Source organism: Falco rusticolus, chromosome 3 (genome assembly GCF_015220075.1).
Source record: "Falco rusticolus isolate bFalRus1 chromosome 3, bFalRus1.pri, whole genome shotgun sequence".
Classification (NCBI taxonomy): domain Eukaryota; kingdom Metazoa; phylum Chordata; class Aves; order Falconiformes; family Falconidae; genus Falco; species Falco rusticolus.
The window spans coordinates 100,007,211-100,026,999 of NC_051189.1; the positions used below are offsets into that span (position 1 = coordinate 100,007,211).

Below are 19,789 nucleotides of genomic sequence, written 5' to 3' on the forward strand. Positions count from 1 at the left end.
TGATGCCCACTTGCATATCTTCCAAAGGAATTCTCCAAAAATTTCAAGCACTGCCAACAGTTGGTTGCCACCTTTGCTGAGCCCAACTGATGCTGTTTTCAGTTTGTTGGTGATTGTAAGGAGAGGTAATACCCTTTATTTAAACCAGCTCTCTCCCGTAAGCCTAGGCTTCTTCATAGCCTTAGGTAGTCCTGGCTGCCTCTTATTAGTGTTGACTTTAATAGGATTGTGGAGCATACAAAAAAATCGGAAGACAGCCAGGATTTTGGAACAGCAGTGTTCTGTAGTTGAAGATTTCTAGATAGGTCGGTCATTTCTGTTTGCAGAAATTTAGAAGAAATGCAAGGCAGCTAAGTTTTGGCTGTACTCCAGTGCTGCATAATGATGGAGACCAATGCATTCAGTTAAAACTCTGAAATTATCTTACTCCATGGGTATACAACCAGAAAAAAAACTTTGTTCATACACTAGATTGTTCTGCACAGGCCCCAGGGAGTTTACATCCTAGGTTTTCACACCTCTTGTGTGCAAATATTTTAAAGTATTTGGTTCTTATTGTCATTGAGCCATAAGGACTTAACATACATGCTGGCTTTTATGAAGTCTGTGATTATTTCTAGACTCTAGATGGTACCCATGCCATCCCGATAGCCACTAGAATGTAAGGTACTCAAGCACGTACATACACATTTTTTTAGAAAGCATGAAATGGCTTTTTGTAACTCCTTAATCCTACGTCAAAGGGTAGAAAATGCAGGGGTTTTTTTCTCTGTGAGCTGGATGGACATCAGAGATTCTTCTCTCTCTTTGGGTCCCGCAACCCAGCTTTGAAATGTCTTTTGAAGAGATGAAAAGGGTGTAATTGTAGCTTTAAAACCATGAACTCTGCACATTACGGAAATAAACGGTTCCTCTCTTTATTCTGGGGTCCAGGCTGAGGTAATACACAGATGTAAAAAAAAATGTGGATCTATTCTGTTTTATTGCCTCCTAACTGCAGCCCCCACCTCCCCACCCCTTTTATTATTTTATTTTGTTTTTGGGGTCTGGAAAGGCAAGCATGCTGAAAAGGCCCAGTGTATTGATGTGTGAAATTGAAGGAACTGCTTGTTCTTATGATTCAGACACTGTACCCTGTGACAGGCTTAACATAAAAAGAAACATACTGGAAAACACCTAAGTATGAAAAATTCCTCAAATTCAGGGTGTGTTCATACAAAGTGAAATTTCTACAGTGTGGAAATCATTAAACCTGATTCAGAAAAAATGTGAGGTGCCCCAGCCATTGAGATGTGAATCTCTTTAATCCACACAAGCATTAGAAAAATCTGAAACATGTGAAAGTTCAAAAGCTGCAAAGCCATTACATGACTTCTTATTCATTTCTCAAATATTGTAACTTTCTATTGAACTGTGAAAAGGCTTTTTCTTATATTTTTTTTTCTTTTCATAAGCAATAGATCAGTCAGTCACTAATGTTACTGCACATTGTGAAGCTGAAGGTGAGTTTTACTTGGTTATATCTGCTTGGATTTAATTTCTTGATTTATTTTAAAGCATTTATGTAGCATTTCAATAGTTGGTAACTTGCACCTTTTCAGCAGTTGCTCTTAGGGAGGGGGAAATGGCAAGACCTGATACAATTTTTAACTTTTTTTTAAGATCCCAACCGATTTCACAGTAAGTTTAGAAGTAATTTTAATGACTAGCTCTAACTTTGCATGAGGGCTTTTTAACTGTACGTGTGCTACTTAAAAAAAGACAACTAAAAAACTAATAAAACCAAAACTACACAAAATACCTTTTTTTCAGCTTAACTTCACAGCTCTGAAGTACACCAAGAGGACCATTCAGATCTGGTGAAAACTTGCTACAGAGAAAACAGTAAGTTACTATTTGTGAAGGGACAGGCTGGGTTGGTAACAGAAAAGCTCAGCACAAGGATTTCCCACTGTGTGCAACCCTCCAAAGCGCATATGTGCCTAACTCGAGGGCTGTGGACATGCCTAGCCCCAAGCCATCCTTGTGCTGCCGCAGCAGCAGCTGAACCCCCTGGGGAGGCTCGAGCAGCCTGGCAGATCTGGCTTTCCCACTATGGGAGTATTAATTTGTTTTGCATCTGCAATTGTAGCATTAGGCTTATTTTTGATACCTTTGTCCTTGGTGTGGTCAGTTATAGCAGCCCTCAAGTTTTCAAATATTTGTCTCTCACTGGGGTATGAGTCATGCTCTAGGCTGTTTGCTTAACGAAGTACTGGTGGAGATAAAGTTGCTGGGGAGGGGTCGACTCCCGTGTGTCTAATGGTTTTGTTCTAGGAGCTGCCAGGGATGTAGTGTTACACTGCGATGTCTGGAAACATAATAGATCTTAATACATAAGGTAACAGGCTTTCTTAAGGGCAGGAAGAATAGAAACTTTCATATTGATTTACTATTTGAAAATCAGCCACATATTCTTTTCTGTGAAGCTCCTGTGAGAAGATAGTACAGTGACAAAAACCAGTTGGAGTTGTTTTTTACAGTGACAGCCAACTGCAGAATCTGACCAAGAGGCTTTTTGAGTCCCCTCCCCACGAAAAATGTCTTCCACACTTAAAAAAAAAAACACATGGAAATAGTTGGCAACCTGACTTCCATTGACTTGCCAAAAGAGGTATCAGAAGAGCTGAGGTAATCCACTGATTTCTGAGGTGGCAAAGCAGAAAAGTGCAAGTGGGCTGGAGGTGGGGGTGACTGCAGGAGCAGAGGGGAACAGCAGCTGAGAGCTCCAGGATCTCTGGAGGAGACCACGTTCTCAAGCAGTGTTCATCATTTAGAGTTATAAAACCTAAACAAAACAAATGTCTTAAACCTGTGCCAAGACCCAAAGAGTTTAAAGGTAAACATTAGATAAGGGTTAGCTGTAGTCATTCTGTCCTCTGCTGCCAAGGCCTCACAGCACAACAATGGGCTATTGATCAAAAGGTCATGCAGAAGAGGACAGGGTCTGAAGAAACTGAATTAAAAAAAAAAAAAAAAGCCCAAATGAGACAAATGCAAAAATAGTAACTCAGAGATGAATGGAGTTCTGTGCAGCAAGCATTTCTCATATGCATTCTTTTATTTGTCTGTGCAGATACAGTGAATATCTCTAATTCTCCGGGTTTGTACAGTGACATCCCCCTGTAGTCTCCAGAGCTTGAAATGGCGAGTAATTACACGTGTCCCTCTAAATAAAGTGGGAGAAGTGACAAAAGAAAACAAGATGCTGTGCTTGGGTTTTCCACTTGATGCTGTTCTACTCTACGTGTCTTGTGGGGACACTTAAGGCTGTTCGCGTGCATGATGGTAGCCAGTGGCTACTGACCTGTTACTCTGGTGTTTAGGCCTTCACATGGTAGCGGCAGCTGCCAAGGAGTATGACATGAACAACCTGCTGCTATCTTGATCTTCTTGACCAAAAAGGTTTGGCTTTTTCTCCCCCGGAAGTTAGGTGGGAAAGGGGAATAATTCTTTGTAGCTGAGATCCATAAGTTGTCAGCCTCTTGTATCCTGAAAAATATTAATAAAGGGCAATTTACTCGTGTGAGGCTGCTGTAAAAAGATTCTAAAATACAGAGGTTCTAGTGTCATCCGCAGACGACAATCTGCTAAGTGTGTGTTTTGGGGGCAAGCGGAAAAAGAGCATTCCCTGTGAATGACAAGTGCCAATCTCATAATGTCATATTACCATTGCGGATGAATAAAGAAAAAGGCCCATTATGTGATATCTAACTAGAAAGAAAGTTAACAAAGAAATACACTGTGTTGTTAGTGAGAGGAAGGATAGACTTGTGGTTGGGGCACAGGAGATGTTGGTTCAAATTTCTGGCTCTGCAAGAGACTTCCTCTGTGACCCTGGGCGGCTCGGCGGTGGCACCCAAGCTGGGGGAGGGATTTCCTAGTAAGATAACTCTGCACCCACTCAAATGGGTGCCTAAGTGGCCAGGTCTTCAAGATGGGCAAAAAGATCTTTGAAAATCTACAATAAAAGTAGGGCTTGAGCCTTTTTTTTTTTCTTATTTATTTTCTCTCCCCCTTTTTTCTCTCCCCCCTCTCCCTTTTTTTTTTTTTTTTTTTCTCCCCTTCTCTTCTTCTTATGAAAGTCTGGCTCTGATGCTGGTTATTGAGCATTTGAGAATCTGATCCTTGACCTCTCTTGGGATTCTGACTCTTAGTCATCTTAAGGCACAGTTTCCCAGCTGAAAATGGGGATAACAATGTGTCCTTTATATCTTACTGTCTGCCACTTCTGTCTGTTTAGGCGTCAAGGTTTTGGAGGGAGGGGCTGCCTTCTACAGTATGATTTGACCCTAATCTTTGAGAGGGATTGGAAGAAATGGGGACTTTAGGTATCAGTGTGATGAAAAGGAACACATAAATGATGGTAAAAGCAATGATTCTGAAGAAGTGATGAACTCAACTCTGTAGTGTTAAGACTGGTTTTGCTTGTTACAGAGAGGAGAGTTTGGGTCAGTCAGGATTTCTTCAAGACCTGGGAATGTTGAGATCCAGACTTGCAGGTTAAACACATCTCTACCCAGAATTAGAGTCTGTGTTGAAATATGTTTTCAATTATAATCTGTTAGAAAAGTAATGCTGAAATTTATCTTAAGTTGTCACAGTGCTTCAAAGCGTGGGCTTTTGCTCTCTCTAAGTCCTTGAACAAATGCAGGATATGTTGAGGCAAAACTGTTTCCAATTAAGTTGATGCATTCTGTTCTTTAATGTTGCAGGATTTCGAGTTTAAGTTAAAGAAAAATCCCATAGCCAGAGTTCATAAGGGTGATTCAGATAAAATCGCCTGGAAAGTAGTCATTTGCCTGAATTTCTGTGGCTGCGTCTTGTTGGGTCCTCAGATAGCACAGGGTGACACATAGCCATGAACTCCCTCGAAACTCTGCTGACTAACACTGACTGATTCCTAGCTCTCCTCTGCATCAGGCCACTGAGTATGTAAGAGGGACTTGAAGCATATGGGTTAAGGGAAATAAAAGTGATTCCAGAAAAAGTCTTTGTTGCTTGTATCTGCTGAAAACTTTTGCTATAGTAAGTGTGCCTTGCTCAGCAGAACAGGTTTTTAGAGTTCCAAGGGTTTTGCCCTGCCTAAGTGAATCATTCCTGTTTATCACCCCTCATTCTGAGGAGTGCTATCCTGAAAACTGTCGTCATGCTAAAGATTAAAAAGGGATTAAGAGTGTGTAATGGGTTTTTCAGGTAAATTTGTGTACCCACAGAGCACATTAATTGCTCAGGTTCAGTTCTGCAGCTCAAGACAAATAGTTGCACATTTATATTTGACACTCTTATTTGTCAGTTCTTGGGACTGCTGCTGCAGGGATCCTTGAGTGATCTGCCTTAGCAGTCTTCTGTAAGTTCTTTTTTATATGTGCCACCTCCAGCCCTGCTCCCCCTGCACACACGCTTCCCCACTGAACCCTAGCCAGCAAGCTTATGCCAGAACATAATTTGACTCACTGATGTTGACTGCTTTGCAATGCCTGGCCTGCTGAATTTTTTTTTCCCTCAAGGAGAAGTTTAAGACTACTCAGTACGCATACTCAAGGTCATTTTCACAAAGGTAAAATATCTGTGGAAATGATGATAAAAATAAATCCTTGCATTTTCATTATATTAAGTAAAAACAAAAATCATGTGATGTATGAGCAAGTGGCCAGTTTCTCACTGTGGCCAGTATCCTGTTGCAGGAGCGTGTGTGACTGGTGGTCAGTGCTGAATGAGTTTTGGATTTTTTTAAATTTACAAGAAGACATATATTTAAAAAAAAAAAAATGTGTGAGGTTTATTGCGGATAAAGAGGTTACTGAAGTAATCCTCCTACCATTGTCTGGAAGAAGTTTGTGCAGGTATTCAGTAATGCATTAACCACCTGTAGCGAGCTATAAGGAAAAAAATCTTCAGAAATTACTGAGTAGCTTTGCTGAAGATAGAAATGTTTTTTCAACTTCTCTTGGTAAAAAGAATCTTATCTGTGGGACCCTGGATAGTCTTTTCACCATTAACACAATCTGTCATGCATTGTGTGGAGGACTGTGCTGTGACAGGGGTTCTAAAAAGAAAAAAGCTTGGATTACAGTTTCCTACTTGGTTTTGGTATGTTTAATACATGTGTTAAACAAGTAGATCATTTAGAATTTGAAATATCAACTTAGGTTATGGATCCAAGTTATCTGGTTAGCTCTAACTGTGAACCTAGTTACTTGGTTCTCTTAAAACTAGGTACAACTTACTTTCATACTCTTAAAAGAACACTTTGGAATCTGGCCCCTGAAAATTTGAGAAAATATTTAACATAACATTAAACCACACTGTAATTTGGAGTGGTGTCCTTTAGGCTTTGTCTTGAAAAGTCAGGTCAAACCTCTCTTCCATCTGAACTTTTAAAATGTTTTAATTGCAAGCTGTTGTAAACAAACTTGCTGGACTCAGAAGATACCGGAATTTTGACGTATTTTGATGTATGCACCATGGGATAATTGTTCTATTTCAGGATGACATTTGGTTGCATTATCCATGACAAGTAGGCTGTTTCCCTTGTCTGCGTTTCCAATCTTAGCAGTATGTTCTCTTCATAAAAGAGGGTATGCTCTTAGTATGAATAAGAAAACCCAAGAAAAATAACCACAATGTGACATGGGTCCTCTTAGAGCTGCGGATAATATTATGAAGGCCCTCTTAATGAGGGATAAAAAAAGACATTTATTTTGCTTTGGAAAAAATGTAGATTATTAGATCTCATTCTGGAAATCTGGGCTGTGGCTTTTTTCTGCCTAGTAGGGTGAAAAAATTATGTTCAGTGTAGAACTGTATCCTGGTCATCACTTTGAATTAATTATTGACTGGCTGAGTGAGTCCTGTCCACTTTCTAAATCATAGCAGAAATATATTTCAGTGGCATGTCAGGCTGAGGCTATTCGAATGAGCAGATCTTTAAAAAAGAAATAAAGGTTAAACATACTTTATGACAGCGTAGCGAAATCATTTGCTACAAATGAACAGGTGTCTAGCTTAAAAAGAACAAAGAAATCTTCCAAACCAGTGAGTCTAAGTCATTTTTATTTGAACTCTAACATGTATTCAAGAGTTTAATTGACATGCTGTATTATTTACTCTGAGAATCTATTCTGAAGTTATTGTTTTGCTCCTGTCCATGTGCTAGTTTCCTCCAGATAAAGGACTAAGTGACTTTCACGACAAACTATGTGCATCGCCCAATAGACATTTCATGGAAGAGCACAACGTGTTTATATCATCCTTTGCTTTCTACAATCCTTAGAACGCATTTAGAGGAGAAATCACAGCTGCTTTTGTCTGAAGAGCATCAGTGTTTCTATGACTGGCAAATATGACTGGCGACGTGACTCAGCTTTAACAGCAGTGACCTAGATCTTGCCATAATGGACATGATCTCAGTAGTCATAGTGGGGACGTTTGAATGCCTCAGTTTTGCATGAGTGAGACTGTATGCGGACAGATTATATCATAGCAAGCAGATCCCTAATAGTCAGAAGTGCTGTGCTGTATTGACATATGGTTTGAGAGAGACAGTTTAAATATTATCAGTAGCTTTTCAAGCTTTGAGTAAATAGGGCATACCAGTAAGTGGTATGGATGAGATGGTGAAGTTATGGATTTTACAGTGGCTTAACTGAAATGAGACTATTTCCAGCAACAATTGATATATGTTTATAATAGAACAAAAGACAGCTAGGGCATTACAGAGATGTTACCCAGTCTCTCTTTTGGCAAAAGGATAGCATTTTGAACTAGTTGACCAGCATCATATACTTTTACCCACCTGCTGATGGCTGCTTATGCTACGAATTTGATCTCAAGCTTCTTTTGACGGAAAAGTGTGTCTGTTGCAACAAAAGCACCCTTGCACAAGGTATTTGTGGCCAACACGTTAATAGTATGAGTCTGGAGATTGCCTGATGGCTCCGGCTTTAGCCAGCAAACACTGAACTGCGTGTGTAACCTCAGTGGGCTATTCAAGTTCCTAAAGGGACACATGCACCACAAAAACCTGATTGGTCAGGGATTAAATGACTTTCCTTCCTCTCCTTTGTCCTTCCTTTCTTCCCTTCCCCTCCCCACTCTGTGTATGTCTTTCCAAAGAATGTATATTGATTTTTGGCTTGAAATTGTCACTGGGATAATGGTGAATAGGGAATTTCAATGTGGCATTGTTGTGCACTGGTCAGATTTTTATAAGCTTTTTCTAACAACACCGCTGCTGCCAGGCTTTGATCATTTAAGCCAAAGACATTCAGATATAACACCTCAACATTTTAAGGCGCTCAAGTATTTGCATTTATTTAATAATATATGTTATTACTGCACCGCATCAAAAATGCCCACCTTTTGGCTGAGTTAGGACTGCATCTAAAGCACTAAAAATAGATCCATCAGTGCCCGAGGGCCTAAAGTGAAGTCTTTACATGAATTCATGGATGAGTTTACTTGGAAAACATTGACTGGCACTGGAAAACAGAAGCTGGACAAAATTAACAGCAAATCCTCTCAGCAAAGTAGATCTGTTGACTGTCAGCTGCCCTAGATTTTAGAGTGAAAAACCACTCAGACGGTTGCTGAGCATCAGTGGCTCAGAGAGTTGGGGAAATTAGCCTCTGGTTGTGAGAATAATTGGATTCCATTTGGGCAACTTTCAAACTTTTCCTTCACTCAAATATTTAAAATATTAGAAGTGGTTTGTTTTCATTACTGTATTTAAAGGGCTGGAGGGTATTTTCTTTTTTCGGTTGTAATGCCTAATTCTCCTCAGAGGTTCTTAGCATACATGCTGCTGTAGAAAGGGCACTTTTTGTTGTTCTTACTGAAGCACCTTTCTCCTCTCCTTCACCTCCCCTGCCTGCCCCTCCTTTCCCACTGCCTCCCCTTCCCCCCTCCCCCCCCCCCAACACCCTGTAAGTGGCTCAGTAAAAACTGGCACAGTAAGAGCCATGCCTCCAAACAGAAAAACAGATCTCACCTCCAAACATCCCAAAAGCACATGCCCTATTTCAACAGCCCTTCCTTTTATCATTAGGTAAGGTTTCAGTGAGGCCTGGGAGTATCAGAAAACTTAAACCAAGGTGGTTAAAAAAAAAAACAAACCTCACCAAAAGACCCCACTCCCACTGCTTCCTCTTGAGCATCTCTAATGTCTCCTTCGTGTCTGTAGAGGGGCCATATTTGGAGAGGTAAGTCTGTTTATTTTTATCTCAGATACAGTGAGTGCTAAACAAGGGGACTCCTTTTCCCTTTTATCCTTCTAAACTGAGTTTATGGGAGGTCTCTCTTTTTTTTCTCACCCTCAAACCAATATAGATAGTAATTCACATCATGTTTGATTGTTCTTTCTAGTACTTCGTGAATAGCTGTTAATCTTAATGATCCTTCTATCCTATATTTGAATGGACCACTACCCATTCCCCATACACTCTGGAGGATGTATGTCAGGGCATACATATTAATTAGGCAGAATTGTGTAAGCAGTTTTTCCAAAACCACCAGGGCCAATTAGTCATCCAGACATTACATAATAAAAGTTCATAAGTTGAAAAGAATGTTCTCAATCATTCATGCTCAGTAAAAGAGAGGTTTAAAAGGTACAAATGGAAATTAGATTTCATGAAATTCAGAACTGGAACATTCCCCTTAGAAGTAACACAAATTACTGCAATTGGTAATCTAACTGGAAAAGCTCATGTACATGTGGATGTACATGCATGTCTATGCATCTTTATCTAACTCTGTATGTCCTAGAAGTTGGTTCAGGAGCTTAGACTGGAACAAATCTGGCTGCTAGAGAGCTCCCCTGCATTTAGTGAGGCATTGCATGGCCAGAAATGCAGAATAAGCACAGCTAAGACACCTTCAACACTTCACTGACCACAAAAGAATTCAGTTTTGATGCAAGATGTGGAGGTGGAAGAACTGCATCCATTTGGGTGTCAGTGAGGCTATAAAATCCGGAACATAATGCACTGCAAAGAAGAAGGAGTGAAAAACCATTTGCAGATGTAACATACACAGGAATAAAGTGAGGGGTCCAGAAATATGGAGAGGACTATGGAAAATGCTTACAGCCTTGAAAAAAAAGAGTCTAAATGAACATTCAGAAGAATGCATCCATTCTTATCCAATATAAACAGCAGAGGGAATTTTGAAAACTGGGTCCTATGTATATGTAAATTTGACCAGTTATTTCTGATTACCTTGATATAACCCATGCTATGTGGCTTAGATGAGGCTGTGGTAGATACGCAGCTTGTGTGAGAACATTTAATTACGTGAATCTGATTAAAATCTACTGCATTGTAACAATGAAAAGAAGTAAACCAGTTTAAAAATATGATGAATGATTTTAAAGTGCTGAAGGTATCAGGGTTCATTATTTGATTTTGAGGTCAAATTCCAAGTGCACGTTATCATGCATTTTCTCTTTTATGGAGAGTTCATTGAAGGAAAGTTGAGGGGGTGAAAACGGTGCTTCCAGCAGATCCCATAAAACTGCACTTTTTTTCTCAAAGACTGACGATAATCTTTTGTAGTTGTACTTGAACTTAATCTGCCTAGATTTATAAAATGTATTAAATTTCTTTTCTGAACTTATCTCTGTACTTCCAGTATAAAATTTTACATTCGATATTCTCTTCAGACCTGGTAATTTCATTTCCTTTTACCCATCTCCATGCATAGAACAAGCAGGAATGATGAGGGTGATGGAGCGTCACTGTTTGCTCAGGAACAACATGCATTCGCCCCAAACCCCTCCTGTGCATAGCCTGAAAGTATTGCATTGTAGGCTTCTGCTCTGTATCATCTTCCCTTTTGTACAGGGTAATGCCACTCTCTAAAAAGCAAGTAAGTTCTGTGAAGAGTTTTGAGTAGAGTTTTAATTTCAATTCAGTATTTTGACTTGAAATTAAAGGGTGATTCTTCAGTCAAAGTTCTTTTTCATTGGAAGAAAAAGTGAAGATCCACCCACAGACCTTTGTGAGGCAGGTTGACTTCATGATGAAATTACTAATGTTGTAGAAAAAACGTCAGTTGGCAGAAATGCACGTAAGCAATTCTTTCCATAGTCTAATCACCTAGTATATAAAACCAAGCTTCTCCAACATTACTAGATTTTAGAGAAATTAGGTGATTTTCTTCTTTTTGGTCAATTAAATATACTTATTTCTTGAAGCTACATGTCAGTAATAAAAGGTGGGAATTAAATATGTTCTTGCACATATCGCAGTGAAGGTAAGTTAGTGGTTCTAGCAAAGATTTTACTCGTATTAGTAGAAGCCTATAGGAGAATTTGTGCTCTTTGTAACATTGAGATAAATTCCTTTCTGACTGTCTTCCTGAATAATTTTTTACTGCTTTTGCACCTTGTTCCCCACTCATGATTTCTATCAGGTAGATGTTTCCTCCTGTCTTCTTCACCATCTTTAACTCCTATGAACACAAACCCCTTTTTATCAGCCTTTTTTGTGATCCTTCCAACCAAGGAAGGATCTAAAGTGAACAAAAGGAAATCATCATCACGCAACGAGTTGTGGAACTCACTGTGGTTGGAAAACAGAAGTTTAAGTGTTTTAAATGTTTGTGCAGCACAGGCCAGCAGTTATGTTCAGTGTGATGGTTCCATCCTAGTGCTTCAGAAGGCCCATCACCTCCTGCTTACAGAGGACCTGAGAATAAGAGAGCTGCCCGTCCCTAATGGTCTCTTGCTGAACATCTCCCACTTCCCATTGTCAGAAACATGACGATGGACCAGATGGTTCTTTAGAGCGAGCCAGTACTTCAGTTCCCATGTAAAGCATTCCTTCTCCCCTCAGGGCCCAAATTTGCCTGCTCAAATGCATATTGGAGCTGCATTGCCAGTGTCTAGTTTAGACTGAATTTTTTTTAGGGCAGAGGTAATATCTTCCTTTTAATGACTGCCCTATATGTAAGGTTGAGGGCATAAATAATCATAATACTAGATACAAGGAAAAGTCCGGTTCTGCTCTCATATAAGTGAGAAGCAGGATGCATCCTCTGACATAGACTTTATGTTTTATGTCAGTGGTTGTCTATGATAAATATTTTCATAGTGATTTCTAATTATTCTCATGGCAAACTGAAATGGAGGTTCATTTTGTGATAGTCTGAGATGCTTTTCTTAGTAGTTGACTTTTTCAAGTCTAATGGTTAATCCTTGAAAGGGAAGTGGCTTTTGCACAGCAAATGGAAGCTGAGTGATGTTTTTGCTTTTAACATGTGCTTATATGGGTATCTGCCGGACAATGTCTCAAGAATAGAGGGGGAAGAAAGTCTCTATCATCAACAAACTCAATGACTGCAACCCAGAAAATTCTTTGGGTTTTAAGGCATTCCATTGATAAGGGAATGTCTTAGTGGTAGAGAGCAAAAACAGAATGATGAGCCCTTGTTTAACTGAAATACTTTTTAATAAACAAATATAGTGGTAATTTATCCAAACATTAATTATTAAGTGTTTGCACAGATCTTAGAGTATGTATGCATTTCAATATGACTACTCAGGGATGTTACCTTAGAGGCTGGCAGGGTAATATTGCAGAGTGACTGGAACCTTTTGAACTCATCAGCATGACATCAGAAAGTAAAACCTCTGCAATTCTCTGACCTGAAAATGTTTTCATTGTAGTTGTTGAAAGTCATTGCACAAGGCTGGCTTTGGGTCCAGGTGAAAGAGAATGACAACTTGGTAAACTACAGAGTAAACAACGGATACCTTATATACAGAGGATGGCAACCATGTGGGAAAACAAAATCTATTTCTGAAATTAGCCTTTGAACAGGGGCCCTTTAAACGTCAGGGGAAGTTTTGGAGATGGGTGTTACCAGTATTAATACAGTATATTTAGCTGTCTCAAGCTTATAAGGACAATATCTGGTTCTTACCTGTTGGGCTTGTGGAAAATTACTCTGCCACCTATGTGCTTGAGCAGGTATCTTGCCAGTGTAATACTGTGCAACACAGGGTCAGGAACTGCTGACAAGGTGCCAGAGTTCGTCTGTGCTTGTAGCACAGGGACTTGCAACATGCCAAACTACCACTCTTTTGTAACTGAGAAGCATCATCAAATGTGGTGAGCTAATTTTCTCTCTATAGATCCTTGGTGTAGCAGCTACAAATCTTGTTCTTGTGCATCCTGGGTGTGCAAAGGGGAATGACACTCTTTAATACCAAATGTATCCATGCTTACTGAAGGCTACATAAAGGTGTCTTTTTTGACTTAGAAGTAATTTGCAGAATGTAAACCTGGATTATTTGAAATAATAAAGCTGTCACTAATATGATATCTTTTAAAAGAGGGTGCAAATTACACCCTTTTGCAAGAGCCTGCTGGGTAATGGCAGAAACAAAACAAAAGAAAAGAGGCAGACCAGTGAGAGGAAGCAAATGTAAATCTAAGATGCTGAATCCTAGTGAGACAAGAGTAGCTTCCATTATGAGTAATTCTGCTTCTCTTAATTTATTTCTTGTCTCCATCCCCCAGCATTTCTATTATTCTATAGGCCATCCTATTACTGATTTAGATCAATAGCAGACTTCCCAAGATGTTTGTTCTTCGTCCCGTTTTTCATGCAGAATAGTTGGGAGGGTGCAGACACGAAAAGGAAACAAACAGCAATGCTAATTTCAGTATTTCTTCATTTGTAAATCAAACTCTGCTTTGCATGAGTCTCTTTATATTCAGTCTTCGCCAAGACAATAACATACTATTTAAATGTGCATTTTAAATGACTATGATTTGACTGCAAATATTGTTTTAATGAGTTCTGGATATAAAGTGGAGAGCTAAATGATGGAGCCTTCTTTTCGGAAGTCTGTTGTATTTAATTCTGGCTTAGGACACAAAGCAATAGCTCACAAAGCGTTCACAAGCTTTAGAAAAAACTGTAAATGGTTCTGTCTATAGCTAGAAGGATTATTGATAGGTTTCAGGCAACATTATGGGTCATAATGCCACTGTTTCAAAGTCCACATTTGATTTTTGCTGCTTAGATTAAATTTCAAAAAAGGGTGTTGTTAGGAATACTTGTTGTACTAGAGTCCTGAAGTAATATAATCTTGGCCTTTCTGAATGTCATAGAAAATCAGTTCCTGTCTTTTTTCTTCCTTAAATAACTTTTGGTTTCCTGGTAACTCTTGGGCTATTCTTTTAATCACTTCACAGCACGTAGAGCTGATGGGTAGGGGTCTAGAATATTTCCCCATCCCCACAGGCATTTTCACAGTGCAGCTGTTGATCATGTGAACATATTCATGTTTCCTTCACAGCTGACACCCTGCAAATGTCTTGCGTGCCTAGAGATGGTAAACATGTGTTCAGAGCAAAAGGAGCTTTCTTCTTATAGGGATGGCCTGTCAATTTTCTTAGAGGCGAGGGAATTTGAAGTGAAAATAAGGGTTTCTTCAGTTGCATTAAGACAATAGAGACCATCAATGAAGGAGAAGAAAGTGTGTCATGCTGGGGTATGGATATAGGAATCCAGACATCAGAAAAAAAAATAATTTTCTTTATTTTTATTCCCTTAGAAGTAAAGGGCTTCAGAGCAAAAAAGATAAATGTTTCACAGATTTTAGATTTTTAGCATGTTTCACCTCACTTTTCCATAAGAGATTTTCCTTAGCTGCTGCTTTAAAACCCTCTTTTGCTATGGAGTTTATTAAAATTTTGACAGCTGTCAGACTAGGGATGTGCTGAGAATGCTGCCTATCACACTGACCAACTGTGTCATTGCTTCTTTGTTCTTCCATCTGTCTGTCTTTCTAGTTTGTCATTTTTTTGTCCCACTCATGCTATAAGTGCCTTTGAGACAAGTGATGTTTTTGCAAGGTGTTGTGTACAGCACCTACACAATTGCTTCTGATACATGTCATCCACTTACTTGTGTTTGTTCCAATTATTCAGTTCCCTTTTCTAGCTGAAAAACTCCTACCAGGTGAAAAAAGATTAACCCCCTGTTACACCGAATACAGGAAATCTCATATGAATGCAATTATAATTTTGACAAGAGTCTAAAATGTTTAAAGAAGACTTTCCAAGGCATTAACTTCTGTCAGTGCTTGCTTCTTCTGTAAAGGAGAGCTCATGCCTTTTTGCAAGGACTGAATAATCCAGTCAACTAATTAACTATACCTTCTGTCATTTTTTTGAACCCTTTCATTTGAGAACGCATGAATGTTTCCCTCTGTAACCTAGTGGACCTAATATCAGACAGTGAATTGTCATTTGAGCTAATCTAACCATATTCTTTTCTCCATTTAAGGAAATACTAAGGCTACAAAGACACATTTATTTCATATCAAATTTTCCAGGTCTTTTGTGTTCAGTGAAGCTCATTTAAGCAAAAATCTGATAAAGGGATAAATGTGTAATGATGAGTAAAATAATGCATGCTAGGTATAGGTGACATATCTAATTCTAATGTTAACGGACTTAGTACCAGAAGATAGATATTTATGCTTCTGTATTCTACATTGCATAAATAACCTGATTGATTATGTTAGGCTTATACACCAGCAAAGTGCACACCTGTGTTTAAGGTTAACCCTTAGAACACTTATCTGTTCCCACAATCTTTTCTTCTGGTAGTGCATGCTCCATAACTACCTCTGAACTGCTGATCTTTTTTCCAACAGGAAATTTTCCAACAACAAATTTTTCCAACAGGAAGGATCCAGTCTGTTGTTGCCTTTCTCCTTGCACACCGCCTTGCTGAACTCCATCCTTCTTGGTACTTCTCACACCAGTCCTCTCCAACTGCTCCAGGCAGTGAGCCAACTGACTGCTTTGTAATCACACTGTCTGCCTCCTTGAGTCATGGAGATATGTCATCTTTTGTATTACTGCTCTGTGGATGAATCCTTATCCTGTCCTAATGAGGCTATTAAAGACGAGGTAAGCCTTAGTATCTGGGAATAAGATTTTATAGAGTCATATAAGGCACATAGATACAAGGACAGATGGATTACCTCTCCAGTGGATGTCTTGTCCTCAGAGCTATTGTCTTGGAAACAGTCCTTGATATTTCAGGTAATATTTCCCCATCTCCTAGATACATTCGATTTTTCAGACACAGCCCAGCTACAGAATAGCCAATTTCGAAGCACTCAGCTATGCTGTAGGCCTCTCAAGATGCAGGGAAATAGATTTCCACCATTTGTGAAAGTTCATATTTTGCTACATTATTACAAAAAACAAAACAAACAAAAAAAACCCAAACAAAACACAACACCCAAACAAAACCAAACAAACAAAAAAACCCAAAAAACAAAAAGCCAAGAAAATCCCAAACCACAAACCAACCAACCAGCTCCCTAGCACTCCCAGTTCCCACCACTTTTCGGTATTAGAAACAAACCAAAACTTTTCTCTTGCTCCATGAGAGGTTTTAGATTTCTTTCTTGCTGGTTGCTTTTTTAGAGGGTAAGGGAAAGGAAGGGAAGAAAGGTGCCAGTCTCTGAATGATGAGTCCTCTTTTTCCTATGTAAAAGTTCTTAATGAATGAAACAGATAAATTTTACCAAGTCACTATGAAAAAAAAAAAGAAAAAAAAGAAAAACTGCAAAGTATCTCTGTGGAATATTAATGGTGATTGTGTTTGTTTCATTTTGGTTTAATTTTTTAAAATAACATCACGTTAGAAGTAAAAAAAAAAGAAAAAAAGACTTCACTGTAAATACTAACATGTTAGGATTGATCTGTCTGTATCTTGGCAGAGTGTTAAAACCCACTTACAGGAACAATTGCTCCCAGTATAATTTGGTGCTTCACTGTGAAACAGATACATACCTTCCAGTGTATTTTTATAAGACGATAATATATTTCTTATATTCTCTATACCGCGGTCTGGTCTTGCTCACATAAACTGTTATTTGTGTGTCCAGTCCCATCTTTCTTAAATCACATCATAGCATTGAGGAAAAAACTGTATATGTGACTGAGAGTTCGGAGACTTGGACACATTAGCAAGGATAAGGTTTAACAGTGTGCATTAATGAGATAGAATGAAAATAATTGTTAGCTGACACACCAGCGCAGCAAAGTGAATGAAGCAGAGAGGACAGTAGTGACCACAAAACATCCAGCAAGATGGTATGGCTTCATGCCACATTCTGTCCCTGAGCAGTCATTTGGTGACACTGTGATCCAGGAACATAGTCATCCCTTTCTGTACATTACCATAGCATGATCTGTTAAGCTTTAAAAGCAGGTCTTTTATGATATTTTTTGTTCGCTTCTTAATTGATATTCTATTTTGTATCAATGAGGATAGAACATTTTATACAGACTTATCAGGAAAATTACTTTCATTTTTGTGCGTGCCTGTGTGTGTTCAGGTCTTCTTATGTTCGCAGTAACAGGACTTACAGGCTCGTGTCTGCATGAGATGAACTGCATTTTGCATCGTTGTCTTCACCTTCACATTTGGGGCTGTTACCTTCACCTCCCTCTGTTAGTAGCCTAGGGCACATGTTACCTCATATCCACATGCTTTCTGTCATGTCTCATTTTTTGACTGAATAAAACCATGTTTGGAAGATGGGAAATGGAGGGCAGGATTGAATTCTGTAGGTGTGCATGGAGGAGGCACTCTTCATGCAGCTTTCCCCCTTCCTGATTGTGGGAAGCAGCTACCTTGACTTTCTCCAGCTTTTGCTTGTGGAAACCATATGGGGCTTTGTGCAAATCTGTGTTTATACATCACCTCTTGTAAGCAATACCAAATTTAGCTCCAACATTATGAGAGCAGGTTCTGTCTACCATGGCAGGCATAGCATGGATTCAGCAACAGGACACCACGAAGCAGCTTGGATGGACTTTGAGTGGGTACTCCAAAATCAGCAACACTCTAAAAGGTGGGACTTTGGCTCCAAAATGTCTCCGTCTTCCCTTTGGGGGTAATATGGTGAGAATTTGTGGCTTTCTGGAAGAATGTGAACGCATCTCAGTGCATAGTGCTTTTCTCTGCATGCCCTCTATTTGGAAAAGGCCATTAAACCCTTCTAATGAAATGAGTGCGTATCAGTGTTTTCACATAAAGACATTTCTAGAACAGGTGTTTTTGCCATTTGAACTACTGGTTAGGAAACCTCTTTAATTTTTATTAGTAATGACACAGGCAGATTCAAAGTCAAGAGCTGAATTTTCACAGTTTGAGCCTTGATTGCGTTGACTTAAATTTATTTCAATATAAAAAAATCTTTGCAGGGACCTACCCTTAAGGACTGTGTTTTTCAAGGCTTGATTTTTATATTGCCTAAACCTGTCTATGCTTGCTTTTACTTGAGAGAATGGGTATCTTTGCGCTATAGTCCTGTGCTTCTTGGCAATTTTATAGACTGCTATATTATACATAATTTTATAACTGCACTGGCATGTTAATATCATATTGCCACTAATCCAAAGGAGTTGCACAAGGTGATTGAGGGTAATCCTATGTTAGCATAAAGACTGAGTATCAAGATGGAGGACTATCTTAGCACAGAACCTCATGCAGGTAATTTATCCAGTCCTAGTGAAGCATATACATCAGATTTTTTTGTGACTTTGCTGTGAACTTTCAGTGGAGCCAGACAATCTTTGGGTTGTCTGTAGAGTGCATTGAGAAATAAAACATTAATTATTCTGGGGGGAGAATTCTGCTTCCCACTTTACTCAGTTCTGCACTGACAAAGGTGTACATGGCTTTCTTCTCATGAATCATCTACTCTCTATTATGTTAATTTTTACTTAGCAGATGGTGGTCCCAACTGGTCTGGTCTCTATTTTTTGCTGAAACCTGCGACCTGGTTAGCTGATAGAAGGCAATTGGGGATGGAAAGAACAAAACTTTCCTTGTTTCTGTTTTCAAATAAGACAGGTCAGTGTCACTGCCAATAATATTCTCTTCTGTATTTTTTATACACATGAATATCATGTACCTATGTTGCCACTTTTGGGGGATTAAAATATAGTATTGATTGTTTATGCCTTATTACATTAGCCATCCAACTGAAGTCAATTGGAGTATCCACACAAGGAAAGAATGTAGGTCTGAGCCTTTGATTCCTGTAGCATTCTTCTTAAACCAAACCAAAATATTACTCTGTGTTTGGATTGTGTTCAGTTGCAGCTGAGAGATGATTGTTTGTCTTTCAGATTCCATTCACATGACTATCTTTTCATAACTGATATATGATAATTTATACTACATGTTTTCAGGACTATGTCATGTGAAAAGTAATATTTAGATAGCCAAATATCTGACACAAAAAGTATATGACTATCACACACACACATGCTTAAAAGTCCAAGAAATCACATCTCCCAAGTTGCTCATATCTTTCCCTTTCACTGTTTGTGTTGGTTTCCTTTCAGTAAATACAACTGCAGATCTTTGGCCTGTGCCACATGTCAAATAAGGATAAGAACCCTCTACATGGAAGTAAGTTTTCAAATGTAAATGAAGCAGATATGTAAATCTCAGCAGTTTCCCTATCTAATATGTATCTTTAAACTGCCAGATTATGCAGGTGTATGTGCACGAGGTAACTTGCACATGCAAGAACCCATTTATGACAATTAAACAGTTTGTGTGTGGAAAATAGAATAAGTTTAGAGCAAGCACTTTGGCATGTACACACTTTGCCAGAGTAATTGATGGAAAGAATATTGAATACCTCATGTAAGGACACAAAAATACAGAACTGCCTAAAGTCACTGAAAAAGTG

General features: G+C 38.9%; 1 long non-coding RNA gene across 1 annotated transcript; it reads left to right on the top strand.

The window, feature by feature from the left end:
* Positions 1–1,179: 1,179 nt before the first annotated feature.
* LOC119145107 lies at positions 1,180–19,504 on the top strand. Its single transcript, XR_005103304.1, has 6 exons — positions 1,180–1,502; positions 1,813–1,884; positions 15,747–15,974; positions 17,849–17,935; positions 18,817–18,939; positions 19,437–19,504. It is a non-coding gene; the product is annotated as an uncharacterized LOC119145107 (long non-coding RNA).
* The last annotated feature ends 285 nt before the right edge of the window (positions 19,505–19,789 follow it).